General features: G+C 38.3%; 2 long non-coding RNA genes across 2 annotated transcripts; both read right to left on the minus strand.

Annotated features, from left to right (window-relative positions):
* Positions 1 to 1,819: 1,819 nt before the first annotated feature.
* Positions 1,820 to 16,673, minus strand: LOC125331966. The gene is made up of 3 exons (XR_007206291.1): positions 16,611 to 16,673; positions 12,664 to 12,920; positions 1,820 to 1,888 (listed from the first exon to the last, which is right to left on the minus strand). It is a non-coding gene; the product is annotated as an uncharacterized LOC125331966 (long non-coding RNA).
* Positions 16,674 to 18,578: 1,905 nt separating this feature from the next.
* On the minus strand, positions 18,579 to 26,776 carry LOC125332368. Its single transcript, XR_007206462.1, has 4 exons — positions 26,348 to 26,776; positions 24,618 to 24,665; positions 21,446 to 21,548; positions 18,579 to 18,834 (listed from the first exon to the last, which is right to left on the minus strand). It is a non-coding gene; the product is annotated as an uncharacterized LOC125332368 (long non-coding RNA).
* Between the last annotated feature and the right edge of the window lie 400 nt (positions 26,777 to 27,176).

The following is a 27,176-nucleotide window of genomic DNA, read 5'->3' on the forward strand; positions in this document are numbered from 1 at the left end:
CTGCTTTAAGAATTAAACACATTCCCAAGGATTTTTTTTTTTCAATATCAATTACTATTATTTTGCCACATTAGAAAGCATTTTAGAGCAGGATTCATCTGCCCAAATATAGATGAAGCCATCTGCACCTGAGCTACTTGTGAGGGCTCCCTTTATAGTCAGTGGAGAGAAACAGACACTTTTAGAGTGCAATTGATCTTCTCTTAAGATTGACAGCTACACTGTAGACATCTAAAGTTGGATGAGATTAATAGTGTCCCCAACATTTGTTAAATTATGCAAGATTCTATATAAATAGAAGACAAAGTCTCTTCCCTAAAGAGCTTTCATCTTCAGTCAATACATTTCCAGAACTGAGCATCTAAATTGCTTGTCTTTGTCAAGTGCCTCCCTTTGATGTTATTCCATAAGGTGTTCTCTGGTTTTCCTGGACAACCACAGCACTCACTTGAGAAAGCAATACATTCAGGACAGGGAGCAGAAGAATTACCAAGAGCAGCTCTGAGAGCTATTTTTCCAGAATAGTGATAGGTAACTTTTTGAAAAGTTTTTACTTATCTTTTTAGAAGTGAGTTGTATTTTGTCAATTTTTACTGACAAGCTCGTAAGGCAAGCACTTCAAAGTAGAACAAAGAACAGTGTTTGCCTTCAAGAGCCCACTCTTCCCACATATGCTGATTCCTCTGGGAAGACAGCAAAGTGAATTAGTGGCTTCCTCCTCTTCACTTCTCTGTGACATGCATGCATGTACACAAGCACAGAGAAATATGGGAAATAGAAATATTTTCCAGGCCTTGGACAAAGCACTGAACAGGTAGGAATCCATGGGCAATACAGACCTGGCAGTAAACTAAAGCAGAACATTATCACCACTACTCCTTTTGTTAACAAAATTGCAGCTCAAGGGGAGGGCACAATTTGACTTTTCTGAGGTAACCGGCAGATTTCAGAAGAAAAAAACAGCATCTACACTTACATGGGACACACAAATAAAATATTGGAAAACTAAGTTTTTGGTACCTTGCTTTGTTATAACAAAAGGAAAGGAAAGTTCTGGGTACGTGTAACAATCAAACTTGTACAACCAAGTTTCTAAGACAAAATCATATTTTATGTACGGCTATAATAGGAGATCAAGGTGCTCAAGTGAAGTGAAATCTAAATTCTGAATTGCAGCTCTGCATCACTAAAGTATGTATGAATATGGGAGATATTTATGTTAGATTTTTGTTAAATAAATACTAAAATACAGCCACCTATGTCCATATTTCTATGAAGTACATGAATAACTACAGGAATTGTTATAATTAACACTAACTGGTGACATGAAGAATTCATAATGCTTCTACATAAGGATCAGAGAAAGGAAAATATTCCCAGGTCCAGTAAAAAAGAAACCCAACAAAACAAAACCAAAACCCAACCAACTACACTTTTGCCTGTCTGATCCCGAATGATCAATCTCATTAGTCTAGAAAAATTTAACAACAGTGTGCAACTACGTCAATAAGATTTCTAATACACTGCTTCCATTACAGTAGGACATCACTTTCAAAACAACACCAGACACAAGCTGTCCTTTTACAAACAACTAAAGGGTTTCACAACTGTCAACATTTTTTCTCTCGTATGATTCCCATGCTCACCTCAATAAAGCTAAGAACAACTTACTTCAGAAGCTTTTCATAAAATTTTTGTGAATTCCAAAAATTAAAATTTTGCATTCCATAACTTACCCTGCAGAGCAGGTGCATTAAAAGTCTATTAATGTTTTGTCTGTAACAATCATGAAAGACATTTTTTTCATTAAAAAACTTCCTTTCTGATAGACATCTGAACCAGATTGGCAGTTTCCCAATGAGTTATGTACAGCAGACTGAAGTTTAACCTGTGGGAGAAATAAATAAACAAATCACTTGCTCACAGAAGAGGAGTAACTTTGTCCAGAAGCACATCAGGTTTGTCAAGTCAATGCAGGACAGATGTAACTGGCTGAGCTGGACTCTAGGAAAAGTTGAAAGCTGATTATTCTACAGAATATGAGATATCACAACTAAAATAAACAACTCAATAGTTACAGCATCTTCAGTAACAACAGCAGGATAACATGTGTATTTATACTTGTCAGTAAACGAGCTAAACCAAAGCCCCAGAATTTTTAAAGAATTTTTCCTACCTCTTATATTCTGTCACTGAGTAACTATTCTAAAGAGAACATTCTTGTTCAATGTCCATAATCTCTTCAATGCATATTTAACAATTAAAATTTAGCTAACATACTATTTTTACTAAAATATAAAGCAAAACAAGATCTCAGTCACAGCCACAAAATCTTTTTTAATGTATTCCTTGTGCTACTTCTGAATATTAATAAAAATTAATAATTAATTTTGCCTTTGGCATTGCAAGATATACTAGTTTTAATTAGTGTACTGTACTCCTATACAATTAAAAAATAATTGATGTCCACACTTATTGGCGGTCTCTGTGATCTCTTTTCCTGTTGTTGTCAACAAATGCCTCAAAAAACAAGTTCAAGAATGTTTTGCTGTCCACTTGATTTACACACCAAAAGTAACAGACAAATCTTTTATGATGAAACAGAACAGTTTTCTGTTTAAATTATACACAAGTATATTAACTAGAAAGAGAAAATTAAAAGCTGATGGCTCAAAGAAATAATGGAAGGACTATCAAAATGTTTAGTCTACCAACAAATTTGCCAGGAATGTATCAGCAGATGACAGTATTTTAACTTAAATGCAGTGGCCATCTTGTATTTGTTACGTCAATTCTATTGAGCATTTAATGCTGATGTCCCTCTTGATCAGTTTCAGTTATTTAAATTCAGCATATCATGTTGCTGTTCTCCTATATCACATTAATTGTACCACGAATTATTTCATTATATAACACTAAGGTCTCTCTTTCTCCCAAGAACAAGTCAAAGAATTAAAGTATAAATTCCCACTGGGAAAAAAACTAACTTCCCTTCAATGTATTTGCATCAGGATCTTGAATAAATATAAGTGGGGTTTTTATTACAGACACTGAAACAAAGACATGGAATCCCAGATGTATATTCTCCAGCACAGTTATGAAACAGAAGAAAAAACTCATATGGCAAAGAAAACCCCAAACTGACTATTCCTTATCTAAGCTAGAAGTCCATGCTTGTAATTTGAATCTGGGTCAGAAAATGTATCCAGAAGAGTCATTTTGGGGCATGACAAAAAGCTAAATAAAAACTGCTGAGCTTATTTTTTCAATAACACAGGAATACACACCTCAGAGTTAGACACAGGACAAGACCCAGATAAACAAATAAGCAGAAGAGCAAAAAGGATTTAGAAAACACGGGAGTATTTGTTTTTTCTTTATCTAATCCACATGCTTATAGAGTAGTGAACATGAAAAATCAGCAAATCAGATATTTATTTAATTAATGCTTTTATAATGATTAATGATCTCAGTAGTCATTTTAACTAAAAATGGATAGCAATTCAAGTAATGCATTTAAACAAATATCGCTGAAGAACTCAGAGCATTACAAAGTACATTCTTATTTCTGAGGATTTTTCAAAGTTATTTCTCAACAACTCTTCTGTCAAGGCACACAGAAGTCAATGTCCTCAATGCAAGGAATTCAAGTGTTTCTCTCTGTGATGGGAGGAATGTCAAACCACTGAAGTCCCTCTGAGGTGTGAGCTCTGCAAGGGACCCTCAGCTCCCACTGCTGCCATGCTCACAGCACGGACAGCCTGGAGAAGTTGGGGCTGGAACTGGATGATCTTTAAGGTTCTTTCCAACTACAGCCTTGCTATGAGTCTGTGAGGCCCAAGCCACCAGGCTTGCTGCTCCTCCTGAAGGTGTGAATGACTCCATTACCACCAAAAAACTCCAGGAGTTGCTGTTATTGGAGCAGAAATCCACAATAAGTTTAGTGGCAAATGTTATTACTGAAATAAACGAGAAAAGAGCACAAACCAATAGATCAGAGAAATGCAGACATCCTACTTCAGGGAAAGACCGAGAAACATGAGTTCCCTTACCACTGCTGTGAGGGCAAACATCCAGCCAAGCAGTTGTGGTTTGCTATGGGAAATGTGGGACACCTTGAGACTTGCCGGGCCCAGGAGCACCAGGAACCTCCTGCCCCTCTCTCCCTGGATCCCCAGCCCTGTCCTGCCCAGGGATGTCCAGCACTGCCCAGGTGCTGGACAGCTCAAGCTGGCACTCATCTCCATGGGCAGTCCCCGCCTGCTGCCACCTGAGGGGGAGGCCCTGCTCCCCAACATGTCTCTTCACAAAACACCAACACTACAGCAGGAGGTTTTTGCCTTTTACACAAGTTCAAGCTCCTGCCTGATTGGGGTTTTTCCCCCTTTAATGTACCGATGCTGGTAAAAAATTCCCAAAATCACCACAGTGGCCTCCTGGTTCTCACAGCTCCGTTGCCTGCTCACAACACCTGGTCATTTGTACGGGCCCTTTGCACAGTGTGGGAGAACTTGGACACCCTTCACTCACCTCACCAGGCCTTTAGGTGAAGCCTTGTGGTGCCTGATATGGCAAAATGAAACTACATAAAAGCTTCACACATTTTCATTAAAAGCAGCCAAGAGACCTCAGAAAACCCCATGGCCATAACAACACCAGCACGCCATGGGCCAGATACCACCACCTCTGCAAGCATCCTGATCACTGCTGCAAACTTGAAAAGATTTAATGCTGTTTCATTATGTGGATTTGTGCTAAAACAGAGTGAGGGATATTGCTTCCAAAATTTCACTTTCTAGACAAATGCCTGGGGTCTCAACATATAGCTTAGTAATTCTGGCACCGTTTCTGACCTCCGTTACAGCCACAGGTACTGCAGAGGGTTGTGGTGAACCATGACCAACCCCAGGGTCAGCTGGATCAAGTGGACCAAAAGGTCCATTGGTTTGATGCCTCCACAGCCCAAAAGCCTTCAAGTCACAGACAGCACCCAAAAGGCTGTGAAAAATATCTGTGCTTTACCATTGGCCACTGGCCTCCTCTCCCCTTATTTCTCATATTTGGTTGTCTTTGCAGAGAGTTCTATGTTCTTCAGTAGTTGATTGGCCCCTTGTTACTCCCCTCCGCCTACTCCTTCTCCCATTTGCTACCCCGCCTTTGTAGTGCCCCCTAACTGAGGTGTCACTGGTTACTGCGTCTTTTCCACGCCCCTTCTGTAGGGGTATCAAACCCAATGCCAGCCCCATTTCTTGGTCTTCTCCGTGGTTTTTCTTGTGTTCTTTGATAAACCTCCTCCCCCACAAAGAAGTCCCTCAACTTTTTTCCTGCCTCCTTCACGCACCTTCGCCATGGGTGGGCAAGGCCAACCCGACCAGGAGCTTTGCCTGCCCTCCTGCGCCGTGCTCGGCCTCCATCCTCCCCTTCGAGACAGGCAGAGGATTGCCCGGTGCCCGGGACAGCGTGCTTGCCAGCAACGGCACCGTGGCACCACAGCAAGTTCATCAGGGATCAACGAAATAGCGTGAGTGGGAGTGAGATGTTTTAATCAAGTTTGCTTGCACTTCCAAAATTCATCAGAAATTTCAACTGGCTAAAAAGATTGAACATGGATAAGAGTCACTAATGCACATCTGACCAGATAAAGCCAATAAAGCAGTAAACTGAAGACACTTAAATTCCATTTAACATTAACACTTACATTCCTTAGAAATTTTCATAGTCTCTGTATAGTTTTAAAATTTTTTTCAACAATTTTAAATTTCAGATTTTGTAAGTTCTGTTTGTATCATAGTGTCACAGTTACAACTAGTGCAATTCTGAACAAAGAGCCCATAAGCACTAACAATAAACTTGCCTTTTAACCTTCCTCATTATCCTCAGTTCAGGGCAGACAAAGTAATAAATGTAATCCAAAGGCAACTACTGCAGAAGGTCTCAGTATCCCAGCCAGGGCTCCAGAGGCCTACACCTAGAAGTTTTGATTATAAAACTCTTCTCTCCCTCTCATCATATATTTCTTCCCAACCCTCCCATAGAGGCAGTCCCGAACTGGATGCTTTTCCCTTTTTATTTATGTGAATTCTCATGACATGTCATGCACCACATTCACAGCAATCACTGGCAGATAGTTAAAGTTTCTAACTGGCTACAGGGGAAACCATTTTCCACCAACTGTTCTCCTACATTCCAGGATAAAATATATCTTGTGGACTAAATCTCTTCCCACTTGTATCCTGCCAAAAAAGTATGGGTTTTGTTTTTTAAACGAGGCTTGAATGAAATTCCATTAGCTATTCCTGAGCCATGGCAGAATAACTATTCCAGCATAAAAAAAAAAAAAAAAATCTAACTACAGATAATTGAACTTGTCTCAAACATGAGTTGTTTTCTGGAAACATGACATGGGAATAGACTTTAGTATAATGGCAAAGTTATTTGTTTTGTACAATCTTCATTGAATCAAAACCAGTTAAAGACCACTTGAAACCATAAGGTATGTCAGTGTCTTAGAAAAATATTTTAGATCAGCTGGGATGCTTTAACCATAGAAGTCTTCTTCATGGATGGATGACTACATCCATTAGCTTGCATGCTTTACGATCCTTCAGAACTCAGAAGTTATTCCCAAATTGCTATCATCACTTTTTAATTTGTGATATGGCTTTTCAGTACAAGAAACAAAAATATTTAAAAATAAAATCAAAAGCAACATTGTTTTATCCACATGATGTTTTTGTGATGTTTTATACCATTTCTTTTGGTTTTGAATGCTATATCAATTCAAGCACTGAGGAGTGAGAGATTTTATATTTAATTTGCTGTAGATAATGAATGTAACTAGACTATATATGTTCGCACCCAGGCATGATAAGAATTACAGCATATTTCCTCTGAGCACTGAACACACAAAAAAATTAGCCTTTTAATTGCTATTGAATTAAGCTTTGAACAACTGAGAAAAAATGAGGAATTTTAACCCAGCCACAGTAAATCCAAACTTTTTTGATGTTTGTTCTTGATGCATCCAAAGGTATATTCAGCATTCCAGTCTTCATGAACCCTGTAAGATCACAGCTCATGGTTTCCTACATGGCTCACCTTAATTCTTCACATATTTTTGCTACAGATACAATACTGGGAGTTGGGAAAGACAGGGAGTAGCAGCCTCAGCCTCCATACTTAACCATTGCAGATGACTCTGGGAAGAACAAAAAACACATGGATAACCATCCTACTACCCAAATTCTGCTCTGATCCCCCCTTCCCATAGCTTGGAAAGAAAACTGGATTTTCTCCAAGGCTAGACAGGTGGCAGGGAAATATTTTTTGGTTAATTACCTCAGAATGCTGGGAAAGGTGTGCTGCTACCTCATGTCTGCATTGCGCTGCCTCACACTGGTAATTAAGCTGATCAGTACTGGTACATCTACCCACCAATCAAAGCTGGATATAAGGGATATTTTGAGGAGACAAAGCATAAAACAGCATTGAATTAAGAGTTTGGGTAATCAAGATGGCACATGTTCTACTTGAAAAATAAGGCCAATCCTTCCAAAAGAGGGACAGCTGGCATGCTGAAAGTCAATCTTAACCACAAGAAATGTATTTCTTGCTTTAAGAGTCACAGTTGGGGCCTCTGTGCAGGCTTGTAGCTAATGAGTTGATAATGTCTCCTTCAGGGGAAGGGAAAAAGGCCACTACTCAAATTTTTCCTTGATTCCTCTTCATTTGGGATCCTGGCAAATCAAGATTAGTTCTAATATTTTTATAATGACCAGTCTTGCCAATAGTGGACTCAGTGACAAGCACACTCAACCCAGCCTTAAATTAAACACAGCTTTATAAATGAAAAATTGGAGACTAACACATAAGTGGTTTAACTGAAATTAGGAAAGCTACATGCATGTTTTCAGCATTGCAAATGTCTCACTGTTACAGAACACTGGACTCACCCCTCACATTGTAACACTCTTGAACACATACAAATTTAACCACCATTATTTTTAATGCACTGTTTTCTTTAGGGAATACCATAGCAAAGTTGATTTTGTATCATTAACAACAGAAAGATTTTCTGCTATCAGTGCTGCCAAAAAATGCAGCCTCATGGATTTCTGTAAAGATAAGTATGAGCGATGTTCCCTGTATTTCTTAGAGTAAATAATGTGCTACCCTGCCGAATCCACACAAATGTAAAAACAAGCACAAAGATGCAAAGTTAGTGACTTTCTTAATATTTTCCAGAAGCTGAATATTTTGGCCTAGGCAGATATATGTGTGTGGCACCTAATGCTACCTTTACCTGCAATTTGCTGCAAGTATCTGTGGAAGGATGTGTGACATGAGAGGAGACAATGCAGTTTCCAGGCCTCACAGAGGACCAAGTTACGTATTTTCAGTCATTTTTTTCTCTATAGTCTCCATACATAAAATTAACTAATTTGATGAAATTAGGCAGACAATTAAGCACGCATTTTTTTATAAAACCGTCCTTTAACTTCACCTAACCTGACAATGCCTTGACTCACACATAACTTACTATGCAAGATATTTCTACAAACATATTTCCAAGGGGCATAAAATGCAAAATGCAGCAGAACTTAAGACTAGTAAGTAGTATTAATTGAAGTATTCATGGAAATTTTCAAAACATAAATCAAATTAATAAATTGCACAGTTTCTAAACTATTACTCCCAACAAACTTTACTCTAGAAAAAAATAATTGCTTACACTGCTTTTTAAAGACACATTCCTGCCAAGTCTGAATTAAGAAGCAGTCTGAATTCTAAAAAAATAACTAACTTCAGCATTTTTTGAATTTAACTCTTAATATAAGAATGGTAAAAAAGTAATATAAGTTTTAAGATAGCAAGTTTAGATCAGAGTCCAATTCTGACATGCAAAGGTGATACAACTTGAAATGTTGCTAGGCTGATTTTCTAATAAAAATGAACAATACAATCAAATGAATTATATGAGGTCATTAAAACTATTAAAGCCATTCATCAAACAGAAAACAGATCTTTTGATTTCAGGGAAATGCAAAGACTCCAAACATCCCTCTGCAAACTCTTTCATCATTTCAGTAATTTTCAACATGAGCCCATCCTCATCTGATTCTGCTGTATGCTGCCTCCTGCTCCTCCCCCACTTCTCCTCTAATAGTGTTCAGAGAGAACTTCAAGATGTGGGCTAATGGAACTGGCATGGGTTGGAGTTTAATATTGCATGTGCTTAACTTTTTGTGCAACTGACCAACATGACATGTCTAACTGTATAAATGGAAGTTTTATGGTGATAAGATCAGTAGTTACTGAGATATTTATGTGACATGCTGACAGATATAAAACTACAAAGCTTGCTTTTATGCCTTACATCCTCTAGAAAAAAAATAAATACTAGGATGATGGGTCACTTTGAAGAGAATTTATTATCTAAATTACCTAATACCTGGCTAAGTTCTAATATGCAAGATGAGGTCTCAAAAATGCTATTAAAACTATGGACTTTAATTTCAGAGGATCTTAGCATTCTCTGCCAAATGGGGCAGAGTACAGCCAGTTTGCTTGTCTCACTCTCTCTCTAGATCACAGTGCTGTCATCCAACCAAAAAGGAGAGCGATGACAAAAACCAGAAAAAGGCACAAGATAATCTCTCTCCAGTTTTTACACTCCATAGGTTTAGGTCTCTCAGGGAGATTCCCATTGCTGCTAAGGTGGAGGAGGAAGACTATCTGAGAAGAAAGAAGGTCAAGATTAAAGAAAACATATTATTTGTGTGTGTGTATATACGTGAATCTACATACACACACATATATGAGTATAATCTCTGGATGAAGTGGAGTCTCTTTTACATTTTGATCTAGGGAAAACCAACCTCAGAAATTCTTACAGAACAAGAAGACAATGTTTCCTGCTGCTAGAAAGCAGCTCCCCCCAGCTGTGCCCACAGCTGAAGTTAAAAGCCTGCTCTACTTCCCTCTTTATTTGATGTGAATGGTACTTCACACACTGAGAAGGCAGCAGCCACAGCAGTAGGTAGAAGAAGGGGGAATAACCTAGTGGCAGCAAAGAAGGGAGAAAAATAAAAATATTTTTAAAAAGGCTTAGAGACTTGTAGGGAAACACAAGGCCAGAAGGAAAGCAAAACTTCAGAAGACACAAGTATCTGGCAGTATGCAAAGATTACTGACCCTGAGAACAAGATAACTCGGAGGACAAAAGAATCAGCAGACTGGGGGAAATGCAAAACATTCGGCTGTGCTCTTACTTTCCCGTGAGCTCAGGCCCTTCCTCAGCTGAGAGGATTTTCAGTGCCCTTCATGCCCACCCAAGATGCCCCTCACCCCAATTTTTTATTGCACACACTTCCCAGAGGGACAGTAAAAGAAAGCCAAATACCTCTTTAGTGCCTCAAGGATCCCCTGTAATCACCCCCCATAACCACCCACTCCCCTGTGCCACTCACTCCTGCTGTGCCTCCCACCTCCCACATCCAGACATCAGAAGGAAGATACACACCCCCATACATCTGCCACAAATATCCATGCTTTGTCTATCTCCAGACGTGACAGAGAGAACAGTTAATCTCGGGTAGAGAAGATGCATTTTATTTAGTTAATCCAGAACTTTTGTTTTCTAATTTCCCACTAATCTCTCTGTTTTCTTCATAAGCCTTTCTGCCACAGCCTTCTCGATAGCAGGTATTTTAAATCTTTAGCCTGCTTCTGGTCTTGCCTGAAACATCTGGTGGGAAGGAAGAAAAGCAGAAGTGGGATCCAAAGTGGAGTTTGGAATAGAGACACAGAAGGGCACTGATTGTTCCTATGCCCATAACAAGTGCACAGGATCACTATGTCTGTGTGTAAACTAGCAGGACATGTGAAGGTTCATGACACGTTGGGAGAGGGACACTTAGCACAGGCTTTGCCATTTAGAATTACTATGTTGGGAAAAAAGATCTGGATCTTTTTTGGCAGGGGAATACACTTACAAATCTTGTTAGACATACAGTATATATAACATTTTTTTCATCAGTTTTATCTGCAACATTTAGGAGGTCAGACTGAATTATCCTCTCAGCTCTAAAGCACCTATGCTTCTATTGGAAGAACCAAATGGGAATTCTTCTAAGAATATTTAGATTTTGTTTAAAATTTAACAGTGTCTAATGGCAAATCTCCCTATCACTCATCTCAAAACTCTTCAGATAAATCAGTGGCATTGTAAAAGCTCCATAGTGATTTTTCTGGCACCATTATTTCAAGTTTATTTTGGATAGTGTCAGAGGGACTTTGTTGGTTGTGTCAGCTGACCATGATGATTAATATATAATTAAGATTCTTGACCATTCCTCTTGTGTCAGCAGGAACACATCAATTCCTTTGTCTTCAGCCGATGCACACACCCAGGGCTGATTGCTCAGATATTGTTGGTGGCTTACATATGAACTATCACCTAATGATTAGATAGAGCTGACAGAAATCAAATTCTAATAATTGAAAGATAACCTCATATTTTAATTCAAGCAAAAGCACTAAAAACATTGTTTGGTAGTCTTTGGGTTGTCATATCCCCAATCAAACCCCAAAAGGTGGTGGTGCCCCCTAAGAACAAGATATATCATATTAACTACAATCTAATCTCATAACAGAGTTAAAGTAATAGAAAAACAGTGCTGCTGCTGTCATTGGAGAAATGTTGGTGTGAATAGGAGAGCAGAATCCAAGCATTAGCACCATCTATATGGTGTACACCAAATATACCTCAGGTTAAACTGACTCACTGAAGAGAAAAACAGCAAAACAAGCACACAGAAAATCACCAACCAAATAGAAGCTATCTGGCCTTTTCCCCTCCTACCCAACATCTTTCCTGCTCATTGCACAGCACAATCTTCCTTCTTTAAAACAGTTTTGCAGCTTTACCAGACCACAGGATATGTAAATGTGATTTTGTTTAGGGGACATTAAGGATGCATGTGACAAAAGACTAGCAGCATATCAGCCATGAATTAAAATCTGTTACTGTATTTTAGTTTATTGATCTACTGTAAGCTTCTCAGCATTGTCTAATTTAAATAAAACTTCAATTTGTAACAATACTATAAATAGAAGGCAATATTGATCAGAGTGCCACCAGCCTGCTGAACTTTTGTTATCACTGAAGCCTGACCAGTTAATGTTGAATGTTACAATTTATTACACTGCAAAGTACAATACAACACAATAGCATTTAGATTTATAAACAAAGATATGCTGAACTACTGAAAGCAAGTTCAGTCAGCTCAGAACAAGAAGAGCATTCTGATTTACTGGTGCACTACAGCACTATTTCCCTACCTGAGGCAATATTTCATTACCTTTCTGATATGAACACCTGTTAACTCTTCTGAAGATTGAATAATTTGATTTCTTTTAGACTCTTTTAAACCCCAGAAAAACATCTGATGTCCATCAGCAAAGATTCATTACTGCTGTGGTAGTTTTTTTGAGTTTTTGAGGAACATTACCAGTTAAGATGGGTAAACAATGTCCTAGGAGACAGAACCTTCATAACAAATAGTAGCAGATACCAGACTCCTAACATTACTTCTTATCTTCCCCTCTTCCCTTTCACAGGAGTAAAAACTGAAGTAAATGGATGTAAAACAGCACACTTACAGGCAAATTCCACATGAGGGACTATTGTTAGGCAGTGAGCAATAAAGCACTCTCTAGACAAAGTATATTTCATTGCAGATCTTCCACTCCTGCAGGTACATTGTTCCAGGGAAATTACTGAATTGCCTTAAAGAAAGCTCAGTGTGCCTGCATCATCAGCCAGGAAAGCAAGATGCGTGCTCACTTTCCATTCTAGGTGCAGAAGAGAAGGCTCCTTGGACTCTCCTCTTCTTCAAGAGTAAGGCCACTGGGATAGCCTGCAAGACAGAAAAACATCAAAGAAAACAGTTCTCTTGGTTTTGCTTCAGAACAGAGGAAAATCAACTTTCCCAGCCAGGGCATCTCTACCCCAGAGCTGTAAATGTAATTTTAAAAAACTCCACAATCCAGTGAAAAACATTTATTAGCTGTGCCTGGATGCAGCATTGCTTAGTGAAACACAGTGCTCACCTGCACCTGGGCAAGAGACGTTCATAAGCCAGCAAGGTATGGCACAATGTAGGCTGCTCAGACACTCCAAGAGGGAATTCCTGGGGCAGTGTTGAAACAGAGGAGAGCCTCTGTCTCAAGGATGGGAATCAATACTAGTGTGAAGGGCCACTTCCCTGTGCAAATGCCAGAAATATGATCTACCAGTTATTCCACTCAAACTCCTGTGCAATGCAGATGGGTGAAACTCTAGTGTGAATCTGCCTGTGCGTGTTAGAATGGGCACTGGAGCAGGGCTGTGAACTCACAAGTGGCTGCACACAAACACACCCCACACGAGGGACCCTTGGACAAGGCCCTTCATCCACTTTGTTCTTCCAGGCAGATCTCTTCCTTTGCCTCCCTCTGACCAGCAATTTCTAACAATTTCTAGCTCCTCCTCCCCATTGTCTGTCACAGCTCTGCAGAGAAGCGGTTCTTTCCCTGCCATCGCAGCAATGTCTTCACAGGAGGTCGAAGCCTGTCCTGTGCCCTTTACTCTGTACTCACACAGCAGCACAACGGACTGGCTGCAACCCAGGCAATAGAACCCAAGAAAACCAGCCTGTGCTACAGAGCAACGCACAAACATCAACCTGAGAGCATCCATCCAGGACAGACCCAACTTTCTCCAGGCAGAACTAAGGCAGAGAGTGCTGAGGAAGCAACTGGAAGGGAAGCAGCACCAGCCCCTTCAGAGGGGCAGCCATGAGCTGCCCCTGCCCCTGCTCCTGACACGGGGCAGAAGTGCCCCAAAACCTGCCCAGGCCACAGCTGCTGGCAGTGTCTGCAAGAGCTTCAGCTACAAAGCCATGCAGGGAAATTGTGTACATAGCACCAATAGCAGCACTCCTATTTGAATTAGAAAACAATAATGTAAATAAAGTAATATTAGTATGCATATTTCCTGAAAGAATTTTCTCTCTAGAGCTCGATGTCTATTAGCCTTCAGCTAAAATAAAGGTCATCAGACAGAAGATTCTTTCTTTTTTCCTTTAACAAAGAATGTAATCCACTCTGACGCCTTCAGACTGGGGAATTAATTTTTTAATTAGGAGCTGTAACTAAAATGCTGTTATCATAGAAACAATGTTAGGGTTTAAATTTTACTTATTTAAAACAAGACCAGGCATTTTGAAGTGGTTTCAGGTGGAGGGGACACGATTTAACCAGGGGGTTGTGTACAGAGTATGCAATGATCAGATTAGCCTTTTAAGCTTTCATTCAAAATTCACCTGTCTCTAGGTATTTTTGATATTGTCAGGTTAGGGGGAACAGAGTCTTGATATGTTTGTTATTTACAGGTTCATGTACTCCTAATGAGCCCTGACCCACGGAAATGTGCTGACACTGCCACGGTGCAGGCACTCCTGCAAACATGGTGCTTCCCTCCTCAGTAAAGCAGAACAGCAAAGAAAACCTAAAACTCAACTCAGTCAAATACTTAAAGCTTTATTTTTGGTTAGCACAGATGCGAGGTACCAAACTTAGAGAGAGCAGGCAGTCTGCAAATTAGTAAGATTACTTGTTCAGGAATTTTAGAGGAATTTGGCAAAAATAACTGACATTTGGTCCATTCCGACTTAAAATGTCATTTGATGTGATAATATTTGGCAGATCTTTAAATCTTTCTAGAAAAGCAAATTCTAACTTCAAATCACACCTTAAATTAAATTTCAATTCCCTAACCATAATTATGAATTTTTAATTTTATACTGATGAAGTCTCCAATCTGCACAATTCCTAATTCTGCAGTTCACCCAAGCCAGAAATTCAAATAATAACTTTTTCTATCCTTTCAAATGCCCAAGACAGTACGAAGCATGGTTCCTTGCATAAACTGTTACAAACATATCAGGAATATGTTCAAATAAAATTCATAAATAATATTAACTACATAAAATACAGAATGTCTCAATCTGTTGCAGGAAACTTTGAAAGCAGAAGAGGTTACATTCAATGAATGTTTTGTTCATTAAAAAGTATTCACACCAGTCTAATCGAAAGTTTGGCTTTTGCATCCCCCTTTTCCTTTTCCAGCTGTCAAGTTCTGGTCTGAACACCACATTTGTTGACTTCTTCTGCCAAAGTCTTGTTTAGTTTATGGATTCACAACTGGACAGAAGGAAAAAAAGGAGGCCTGAGACAGGCCGAAAGATAGACAAGAGCAGAGTTGAATAAAGCCAGATCAGGTGAAAAGGAAATGAGATCTGGAAAAAATCAAAAGGCAGGAGGCCTAGGGAAGGACAAGAGCACATATGGGAGAGGATTTGCAGATTGAAGGATATAATAATGGAGAACGGCAGCTAAGAGACAACGAAACCAACAAACAGATGGAAAGAAAAAGGACAAGGAAAGAGAAATAAAGTTCAAAAGTGCCAGAAATAGAGCAGGAGCTATTTAACAGCGAATCAGGCAGTGAGAAGAAAGATACTGAATGGAAAAGATTTGACTATTAAAAAAAGCCCCTATATTAAAATCTTTATGACACTAGATTCTGCAGCAGGAAGATATATTTCCATTTTTTTCCAAGAAAGTCCAATATTTGGAACAGTTTTAATGCAAAGGTAGAATTCGTTTAAAAAGTAGTGTATAACTGAACTTTTAGTGCTAATAGTAACCATATCTATTTTAAATATTCCTACAAGTACTAACCAGATCCTTCAGAGTTATCATCTCCGTTTCTCTGTATATAAACAGAAAGAACTCCATAAGGCAAATAAACACCTCTTGCCATCTGCTGAGAAACAAGCACTAAGAGTCTTTACGAGTTCATTTTAATGAAAAACTTTTCAGAGATGCCCGGTATGTAACATGATCCATCAATGTTTCAGTTTCACAGCCCTGATTAAGGCAGTCACATACAAAATGTGGCAGATTCTCTGCTTTCCAAGAATGATATATGAATTACAGAACACTCTAAAAATGCATATTAATTTCTAGAAACCTTACTTAAAATACCTTGCCAGTTAGGATGGACCAATGTATATGCATATTAATATAAAACCTCACATATTTCAAAAACTTACAGATTGCAATAGCTATTTTAGGGGGGCTTTTTTACATAAATATGGTACATGCTAAGATATTTTAAAATCACATAGATTAAACTGTATAGGTTTTTCCATTTTGTTTGCTCTTATTACTACCAAGGAAAAACATAATTAGGTGAAAAAAGCGACCTGTGGAAAATATTACTGGCTGTTTGCATAGAAAGACAACTTTAATCTCAAATTTCTTGCCATTGACTCAAAGAAGACTGGATAATTTCTAAAAAAAATGCAGATTAATAATAATTGCATTGATAGTTCAGTTTCTTTCCTGAATATAATGGTACAGCACAGGCCTTTATCCTGAAAGCAAGAATAAAAGAATGTTTACACATCCTTAGCTCCTAAAAATCAGCAAAGTCCCTTATACCCAGGAATGTCAGAACAGCACAGAAAGTCTAAAGATTTGTCTCAGCAAAATCACTTTACCTGATCTGAAGGGATCTCAAAGTCCTTTTCCATATCCCAAGGAATGCTCATGCACAGTTTCAGTTCTTCTGTATCCACTAAAATAAAATGGGATTGTCCTTCCTTCACCTTTCCTGAAAAGGAATAATTTCTTATTTTCATTTGAGAGGAACAACACCCTCCAGAAGTGTAAATTCCTCTGTGAGGGGGCTTACACAGGTACAGCTCTACCACACACACTCATTACAATCATCACGTCATTAACCGTGTCACTGGTAACCAATTTCTGAGTAGTTGGGGCATGAAGCACCTAAAAGTGGACAGACAAGCACCTCTTATACACAGCCAAGAACATTTCAGAAAAGAAATGGTTAAACATTTAAGCAGTGTTATACCTGCTTGATAAATCACATCATTTTCTTAAATAAAAATAGCCATTGCATATGTGCCAAACAAGTCAGCTCCTCACTTTATTTGGGTTCATTGTTGGCTTTTGGGTTCTGGGACTGAGGTATATTTTTACGTATATTTTGCTTAAAATAAAGCCCCAGGTCAGTCTTGGTGTAATTTTTTTAGCTAGTCAAGTTATGAACCCCTGAAAAAAGGTGTTTTTAATGGAAAGGCTGACAACCCCTTAAGTGAAGTGCTGTGAATGATGGCACCTTGATCAGAGTTGGAGAAAACGTTCAATGTGATATAAGCTACTGAACTAAGTTGTAAAATGACAAGGACTGAGTGAACAGTTTTTAATACAGATAATATTGTTCATATAGTCTATAAATATAGAATTAAATGTTGACCTCTATCTCCCATGTCAAAAGTCAAAGTCAGTGTCAGCACATATTGTTTTTATTTGTTTCAAGAGAAAAATAGATCAACAACATTAACCTCACAATGAACAGAGAATTGAATGAATTAAAAAGCAGTACCCCATAAATCCCCGTCCTTTTATTGGCACAGTGATAAAAATGCCTAGGGCTTAGAGGAAAAGGGTAGTCTCAGACACTCATCTGAGCTGCTCTATGTACACAGAGCTGTACATCACATGCTAAAACGGAGGAACAGAGATATTAAGATTTGTACAGTCTCATATAATACATAATATCCATCAAATTGCATCATAGCATCCTGCAAAACAGGGCATGTCAGATATCCCTAAGACAAGTAGATTATCACTAGACTACTTTAAAGCAACTTTAGCCTTCCACCTACCTTTGAAAAACACATTTCACAAAAGATATTAAATACACGAAAAGAAGACTTTATTCAATACCATCCATACTTGTGGTTTACCAATATTTGAAGACATCACCTGAAAAAAATCCATTGTGCTTCGAGAGCTACCAGCTTCACTGGTTGGGTAGCTCCTTAAATTTTTGGCTCGTTGGGATAGGACTGAGGGATATGACATTTTTCTCCTGTTTAAAACGTCATTTTTTTCAAAACACCTCATAATAATAAAGGCCCCTATTTCACAACGCCATAGTAAATTTGACAGTTAACTAAAATGAGCAGTTTCAATTGCAAATTCAGTTTAATTGCAATTTTTAGTGCTGCATAATTAAACTGAAAATGTTCTAAAAAGATTCACACAGTCAAAACTAGGACAGAAACAAAAGCATTTTCACAGCATTGGTTTAGGGGTTTCTAATCAATTTCTAGAGAAACTGACAAAAAGTAACATTTAAAAACAAATCAGTTTAACAAAAGAAAAGGAATGGTATCATCTGAAAAATTCAGCTGTTAGTTTTTGTTTACATTTTCTTATCCTCCTGCAGCTTGTAGGATATACACAAATTCTTTTGGTTTACTGCTCCAGTGATTATCTGCTGGCAATGTTGCATCATGTGAAAAACATTTTACAGCATTTGCACTGTGTACTAAACACACAAAAGCAACTAATTACAACGTTTGTCAAATCTAGAGTGTGTTCTGTGGACACTTACGGGAATCAAATTCCATTTTTCTTCTTGAAATGGGTTGGCTGACTTTGAGTTTCACCAGTAAAGCATAGGCTTGGAGTGAAATCTTGACTCCCACACTGCTGAAGGCTGGTATGCTGAAACTCATCTATATCTTGGTGAGAAAAGCCTTCTCAGGCTTGAACATTCACAGGGCTTGAAAGAATTTTACAGCTGGCTATAAAGAGCAACTTTTCTGCTCCACATGTATTCATGCAGCTTCTGGGCAGAACCAGTCATGGTGCTTTTCATAGCTGGATGATCAGAAGACTTCTCTATAACTTCTAGTAAAGAAGGAAAGACATGTATTTTATTATACTAGAGGATTAGTGGTGTGTAGGGCAACGCTGAATAGCTGTATAAAGCAAATCACTTAAGGCCTTGCTAAGCCTGTAAACTCAGTCATAGCTTTACACAGAGAAATAATGTTCAAACAGGGAGGGTACTTTCTAAGACACATGGCTGATAAAATTAACTTCAACCTTGGTTTTAAAAAGATCTTCGTGTGATTCAAAGAATACTGTTTACTGCATGAAAAGGATGATGAATGTGTTACAAGGGCATAAAAAAAGAAATATAATACTTTGTCTCTCTTTTTATTATTTGAGTCCTTATCCCATTAAGCCAATTTGCATATTGGGAATGTTATAATATTGTAAGTTTAAGGTTTAGCTGTTACGACAGTCAAGTAACAGAAGCATCAGCTCTCCAGCAAGAACATGTGAGTTTATGGTTGGTTATGATTCTCCTGTGAGAAACAAAAATAAGGTTTTGCATTCTGACCTGTGCCAAGGGGCCCAGCAGCCATCTGGCTGCATCAACAGAGGCCAGCCAGCACCAGAGACTACCAGGATGGACAACAGAGATGAATCCTTGCAGAAAGAGAAAGGAAAAGAGTCACAGAGCTACAGCAGCCAGATCTTCAGGAATATCCCTGGAGACTGCAGTGACTGGAGCTCTCAGGCAGGAGCTCAGCAGCACAAGAAATGTTTGAACGATGCTGCAGCCTCCTCTCGTTCCATAAGAGCCATCCTTTAACTTGAGCTTCTCTCAGTGCACTGAGTATTCTGAAGTTTATTGTTCCACAATGTCATACAGAAATAAGCTCACTGAGTAAAAATATCCAGTGTTCCATATATTTATAAAAACAATGATCACATTTGTTAAACAGGCAACCATATTGCTTAACATAATTCCAGCACTAAAAAGACACAAAGCACAGACAACTTTAAACTTTAACAGATTCAAGCATATGAACAGGAAATACAACAATGATTGACAGTGACTGTTGATAATTAACTGATAAAAACTAAGTTTATTTGTAAATACCAGTATCCCAACTCATAACAATTTACATTTTAAGAAATTCAGCAATCAAGCCTGTAATACGAATTTCCTGTTTGTCATTTTCTTCCACAATTTGAAAGCTTTCTTATGCTTGGTGTACAACTGGGAAAATTCTTCAACATCACCCAAGAAGTTTGGCATCAATCTAGAAACGATAGTTTGCACAGATATATTAACTGAGATAAATGAATCAGTTCAAATGCTGGTGTAGATACTGTTATAGATTAAAAATATCTTATCTGTATGTTAGGATTGTCTATGGTAATCAGCACTTCTTATTCTGTTTTGAAATATGTAGATACCTATTCAAAAGCGCAGCATTAAAAAACTCACACAGGCTTTTTTTCTAACTAGCCTTTGATGTTAAATGACAATAATCTATATTTATCAAAATAATGAAGATGTGTTCAGCTTATGCGATGATCTCCTACTTTAGTTGAGTGAACACATAAAAAGAAACAGTTGCTGTGTTTACTATTATTTATTATTATTACTATCATTATTTCAATAATAGCGAAATGCAGATAAGTATTTAGCTTGTTGAAATTTTAGCATGAGCTCCAAAAACTTCACACATATTTAGCATACTGATTCCAGACATGGAGAAACAAATTAGCAGATAAGTATTGTGGTAATCATTAGTTAAAATTCTCCAATACAAGCTAGTGTCAGCATCCACTTTCAGAGCCAAGGAAAATATTCATAAGCTTTTACTTCCTGCAATAGAGAATTCACTGTTAACTAGGATTCAGATCCCGTGTTTTCAGTCTCCCTACAAACATGAGTCCTCTCTTAGGGATTCTATCAAAAAACTCTCCCTGCTAACAAAAAAATAATAAAAATACACTGTGATAAAATGCCTTTAATCAAAAGGACCTCAAGATATTGAAACCTGCAACAACAGCTGCAAAAAAAATAATCAGAAGTACAGCTAGCCTTCATTTCTTGAAGCCATGGTCATCTGAGAGAATATTATTTTCTATTAAAATATAAAACACACAATTATTGATTCTTCCTTCCTGTTTCATACACCTTATATACCGCACATTTAAACACACTTATATTTTTAAACTTTCCATTAAAATAATAGTTAGATGATAACAAGGTAAGGTAGACCAATTTAAAACCTTGTAAGGCCATTAAGAACTTATTAGTAGAAAAATAGAAGTTAACAGAAGAAATTTTGCTCCACATTTTCACATCTGGGCTTGCAAAAGTAGCTTTTGCAAGTCTCATGCTTCTCTCTGTGTGCTCTTATTGCCAGCCTTTTGATCTATCTGAAGAGAAATAAGGACAACCACAGAGCTACACGTGTCACTCAAAGACACGAACATGCTCGGTGATATCCTGGAACCCTAAATAAGAGCAGTGACTCGCTACCAGAGGAAGGTGAGGGGCTCGTTCCTCCTGCAGCAAAAACAAGCTACAAAGCAGTGCACTCCAGGATTCGTGCACATTTGGGGGATCAGGTTTGCCACAGATCACCTAGGAGAAAAGACAGGGACTCTAGAGCAGTAAAAAATGTACCAAATGAACAAAAGTGCTCACAAGTGGCTTTGCTGATGCTGGAGAACAGAGTGGATGGCATTTGTCACAGTCCTGATATCCCCCAAGTGTTGCTGCTGCACTAGTTCTGCCCTTTCAGTGCAATCTGAAAAAAAAATTTGTACACAATATTTAGTACATCGACAAGCCAAAGATTTTTATTATTATTTTCTTTTTCTATCCATTTATGGTTACAAATTAATGAAATTACATGAGACTGAAGCCAATGACAACTGCTAATCTGTAAGCAACAACAAGCAAGGAAAAGCTGATAGGAGTACAGCTGTTTTATTTTAATTGAGGAATGATTTTATGTTGGAAGCACTCAATATTCACAGCAAATTAAAAATAATGAAGTGAATTGATACCAATGATATTTTTTTACCTACTATCCCTTTGTAAATCTATTTCTTCACACAAATTGACATGTCTAATTGATACATATGCTATTATTCCTCATTAGTAGGCTGAATAAAATAATTCTTGATTAAATTTATTACAATTTACAATCCAGCATAATGCTTGCAAGCTATAAAAGTCAATCAACAGGAAACAGAAAAAAACCAGATGACATTATTACTTTTTATATATACACAACAATCTCATGTATTTCATGGAACCTCCCTAAGCATTTCATTGCTCCTCAGGAGCTACAGGCTGTCTCCAACAGGTCACTTCATTTTTCATATGGCCATAGATATATTTCACTGCATACATTCTTCTGAGTTTTTCTGATAAATATCACCTCTAATAAGCAAATTATTTGCGTATTTAGCAATCTGTTAGAAGTTGTCTGGAAGAGTTAGTCTTCTACTTACACTCAAACAAAATTATGCAGAACAGCTGATGATTTACTTTGTGTGGATTAGGGAGTTTGATTTATGTTGTGTTACCACTGCATCAAAAAAGCTCAACAAGTAGCAAAAATTCAGAATTTCAATGAAACAAAGAAAGTCAATAGTAAACCTGACAAGCAAAATATATATCTTGTGATGCAAAATTTCTAGCCAAAAAGAAAATGGAATCAATGGCAGGTCAGTCTGTTCTTTATAATTTTAACTTATTCCACATCTTGCCTTGGCCTCCACTATTTTATAGGAAATTTTTTGGTATTCTGAACCTAGCAGAGCAGCTATTATGTTACTCTCTAATGGCAAGAAAAGTATGTTATGATCAGACTCTTTCTGTGGCCTATTGCTCCTATTTCTCTGGAGAATGTTAGCAGCTGGCACAGGATTGCTGCCCTTGCTGATGCTGGGCTTCAGACTTGAGAAATAATTTACCCAAGAATGCAGTATATATGCTATAATTAGTACAGACACAGAATAGATATCTGATTCTTGTTGTCTGAACTTAATACAATTTCTTTTTGATGAAGAGCCTCTGATGCCCTGACTGTGTGTCTGCCCTGATTGTAGTCTGTATGTCAACTTGTTCAGATAAGCAGAAGAAATTGCTCAAAAAGTCAGACATTATTGTATAGGACCACAGGATCAGAATTAAAGCCTAAACTGTATTGGGAATGTTTTCCATTCATATTACATACCATCTTCTTTGTAAGACAGTAGATAAAATCTAATTTTAAAAAATTAATTTCTAGTTCAAATACAACTATCTATAAACCTAATGAATTAGAAAAGAGAAATACAGAAGTCTACAGATGTAACTGAAATTAAGGTACAGATTCTAAGGGTGTAATATGACAGTCTCCACTGAAAAATAATCTGGATTTTATTCTAGAGCTATTTGAGATTCACAACTGAATTTTTATACAACATAATTCCAGTAACTGATATTTTTTTGGTTACTACTTGGGAATTTTGATCAAATCTTTGTAAAAGGCAATATCTCTCAATTCAGAAAGACCACTGACATTTCAAAATCAAATCCTCCATTTCAAAAAATAGGAGGAAGAGGTACTATCAGCAGCAAACCCAGCTGTTTCAGGATTCATCTACTACTTGATATGTGTTACTCAGCACAGTAAACAACCAATCTGCCAGGGGCAAAAAATCAAAGAGCTCTGTGTCAGCTGAACAGCATCTTTTAAAGAACTGAGGAAGTGGCCCAAAAAAGCAACCCTTAGAGGCAGGCAGATGTTTTCTAGTGTTCCTGGGGGACCCTGCCATTTCAGAAAGTGCTGTCACCTAGACCTGCACCATGCTCCATGTGTGAGATCATGTTTCAGGGTGACCAAAGGTATTTCCAACAACAAAACTATCTACAACAGAGCAAGAATAATCAGGGGCTATGGCCTTATTGAAACTGAATTCTAATGTAGGTCCTCCACATGCATTTAGCCTCAACTGTCAAAGGTGACTTAATTCATTAAGCCTTTCCAGCCTTCTTCTCTGGACAATAGATAAAACCAGCATGGATGTGCTGCTCATTCATTCTGATCCAGGGTGCTCTCTTGGTCTGCACACACCCAGTGAGGGTAAAGGACCCTAAGCTGTGCCAGGCCATGGAAAAAGAGCCAGAGCAGGGCTGCAGGGACTGTGTGGCTGGGACATCCCCCAGAGCAGCTCAGCTGGTTACGGTAGGGTACTGATAACACACTGAGTGTGGGTTCAAAATATCCCTGTATGGGCCATTTACGTAAGAGCTGGACCTGATTATCCTTGTGGGTCCCTTCCAGCTCAGAATATTCTGAGTCACAAGTGACGTGATGTGCCAGGGGGGCCAGCTCAGCCACCCCCCTTCTAGCAGCAGACCCACAAAGCAAAGACCTTTATATTTCAACAGGCATTATCTTGTCATCGCTTTTAATCTAGAAAAACCATATTAAGAAAAACATGATGGCAAAGATTATGATCAGCCTTAAATACACCATTTTCATTCAGCTCCAACAAACTCAATAGGAAGACTATTTCATGAAAGAGCACAACAGATTGAAATTCAATAGTTTAGTTAATCCGAGCATAATGAAATAAAATTATACATATATATACACACACACACGTGTATGTGTGTGCACAGGGAGGGAGAAGCTACAGCTTTCACATACATAAAATTTCTATTATAAAGCTCAAGTAAGAAATGCGATATCAGCTCTTTAAAGTTTTCTGCTCAGAATGCTTCTAGCTGCAAACACAAAAACAAACCAATACATCTATGACATTTGCAATTTTTAAATCTTAATAACTTGTGAAATTAATAAAAAAAATTCACTCACTCTATTATATTCATCACCACAGAAGACAAAGGTATTATCCAGTTGAGTCTATACCAAAAAGAAACACCCGCATTAATATCTGCGATTTGATACACATTCCAAACACAAGAAGTAACAAATTTGGTGACAAAGCTGTCAAAATATGTTCTGCAAATACATTGGCAAGAGATCTGGACATACTAAAGAAATTCAGTGAAACAAAATAGGTGCCAAATGGGGATGTTTGACAGAGTGTTCAAAAATACATTTAGACCAAAGCAGGAACATATCCAACAGAGAGATTCTCTACATAAATTATCATGAAACTATTAGAAATAATTGGCCAGTGATTTCAAAATATTACATATACTTTTAATGTTATCAAAGAGCTGTGTTGTGAACCATGTGTGATTTCTTGGCGATTGAATTTTTGGCCGCACAACAGCGTTTTTAGGTGCAAGTGAAAATACTATATCCCATACTGTAAGTCAATCTGTAGTCTTTGAAATTTCATCGAGCTTCCAAGTGCTTTGAAAGGCTGTTGGGGGAAATACTATAAAGTCTGGATACTCTGGGAGGCTGCAGAGCACAGCCCTTGCAGTGGCTCTGCTGAACAGATGCCTTCCCCAAGGCTGAAGAGAGCCCACATGATAAAGATGTCACGGCCAACCTCTCCAGCCAGAATGGAGGTGTCTGTGGTCACAGTGCCCCAGGCCACCAGGTCAGTGTAGCCCTGGTCCCTACAGCAGGTACCACAGTGCTGACACAGGCCAGTGCTGGAGGTAAAGAGGCACAGGGGGAGGCACCTGTACATCTCTGCCAGGCTAACAAGAGCAGATTAATTTATATTCAATGTTGTATTACCAGCATTTCTCAATAAAATGAAGTCATCTAAATGTTTCCAAATACTTCTGTGAAAGCTGATATCTCTGCAGATATACTTGCAGGAGCAGCAGCCCCTGCTCTGCACTTGGATGCCTTGGTAAATGAAGGGGATCAGGGGTCTACCTTGCAGAGCTACCTGTTCACACCCTTCACAGGCATGAAATTCAAAGTTGTTTAATGGTTCTAGAGAAATACAGGCCTTGTAACAGAATAAAACTGAGCAAGTCAAAGTAGACTACCCAGAAAGCAGACAGGGTGCCAGGGCAGCTTCCTTCAGCCCCAATGTGCAGCTGAGCTAAATGCTTACATCTTGAGCATGCACTGAAATTTATGGAGTCTGCTCAGATCTTAAGGCTCAGAGTATCTGGAGTTAAAATCTGGCTTCCCTGAAGCGTATGGAAATATATTCCCCGACTTCAGTAGGACCTGTTATAATCTACAAAGGTTTCAACAGCACACTGATCTGGGCCTCCCATTAGGGCATTGAGCCAAGTGAATTATATTCTTCGTATGTTCACTCTCAAAAATTTGTGGTTGATTTTTAGGAAAACATTTTTATATACACGTTGTGGAATTCCCTCATTATTATCCTATATCAAAGACACGCGCTCTGAATTTGAGGTAGTACAAGGTAAGATTTGTGTTAACTTCTGGCAAGTTCATTCCTTACGCTTGAAGTGAGCCTCTGAGAAAGCCCTCTCCTGCACAGACAAGCTTTTTCCAACTCCAGAAAGATCCATTTTCCTGAACAACCACAAAGAAAAAGGCACAGATATAACTTAAGTAGCCCATAACTCCATTTATTCCACCGAGATGAGAACTTTCCAGAAAAGCCTCATCCAGTGCCTGCTATCATTTCTCCTTACTCATTTTGACATCCTCAAGGGCTGCCTCCACCTTCCTACATCCCTCCCAGTGCTGTCCCAGGCTGTTGGTGGGCTCCTGTGGGTTTGGAAGTAGGGCAAGGAAAAGCTCTGACTTCTGCTGGAGTAGAAAGTGGCACGAGTTTTGTAGCTGCCTTTAGTCCTGAGCAAAACATTCCAGTTTTGCACATCAACCTAAAAAAATATATGCCAGCACAGATAATTTTTTTACTTCATATTGTAACTGCTGTTTCTGTCAGCAGATTGTGGGTTTTACCTGTGAGCTACACCTTTTGGAACTGGTTACAGAGCTTTCAGATAGGCATTTTTTGTTGGACAAATGAATTTACTATCAGCAAAGCAGACTGAGTTACTTAAATGGGCATATTTTTTTTTCCTTCTGTGTGAGGCCTTTAAATTTAACATGCCTTTAAGAAGTACTAACTTTTAAGTTGCCATAAAATCAAATAATTGTATTTATTAATTTGTTTTAATTACCAAGCACAGATAAGCATATGTCCTACTTAGCCTGGGAAAATCTGAATGCACACCTGCTCCAACAAGCAGTCTGTAAAATGAGACGTGAGGAAAATATTTGAATTACATTTCCCTGTTCCAACATACCATTTTTAAAAACCACTTTCAACACTGAACTAGGCCTTTACAGTTAAGGCATTTTACAAGATGATACTGAGCTATGTTTCCTGTCTATGAAGAAGGCACCAGCATATAAAATGGTAGTGAATTTGCATTACCTCCAATCCATCATTCTTTGAGTGCACAGGAAAAACTGTGAGACCTGCTGCAACAAAGCACAGCCTTGTGTTGACAG

Source organism: Corvus hawaiiensis, chromosome 12 (genome assembly GCF_020740725.1).
Source record: "Corvus hawaiiensis isolate bCorHaw1 chromosome 12, bCorHaw1.pri.cur, whole genome shotgun sequence".
Classification (NCBI taxonomy): domain Eukaryota; kingdom Metazoa; phylum Chordata; class Aves; order Passeriformes; family Corvidae; genus Corvus; species Corvus hawaiiensis.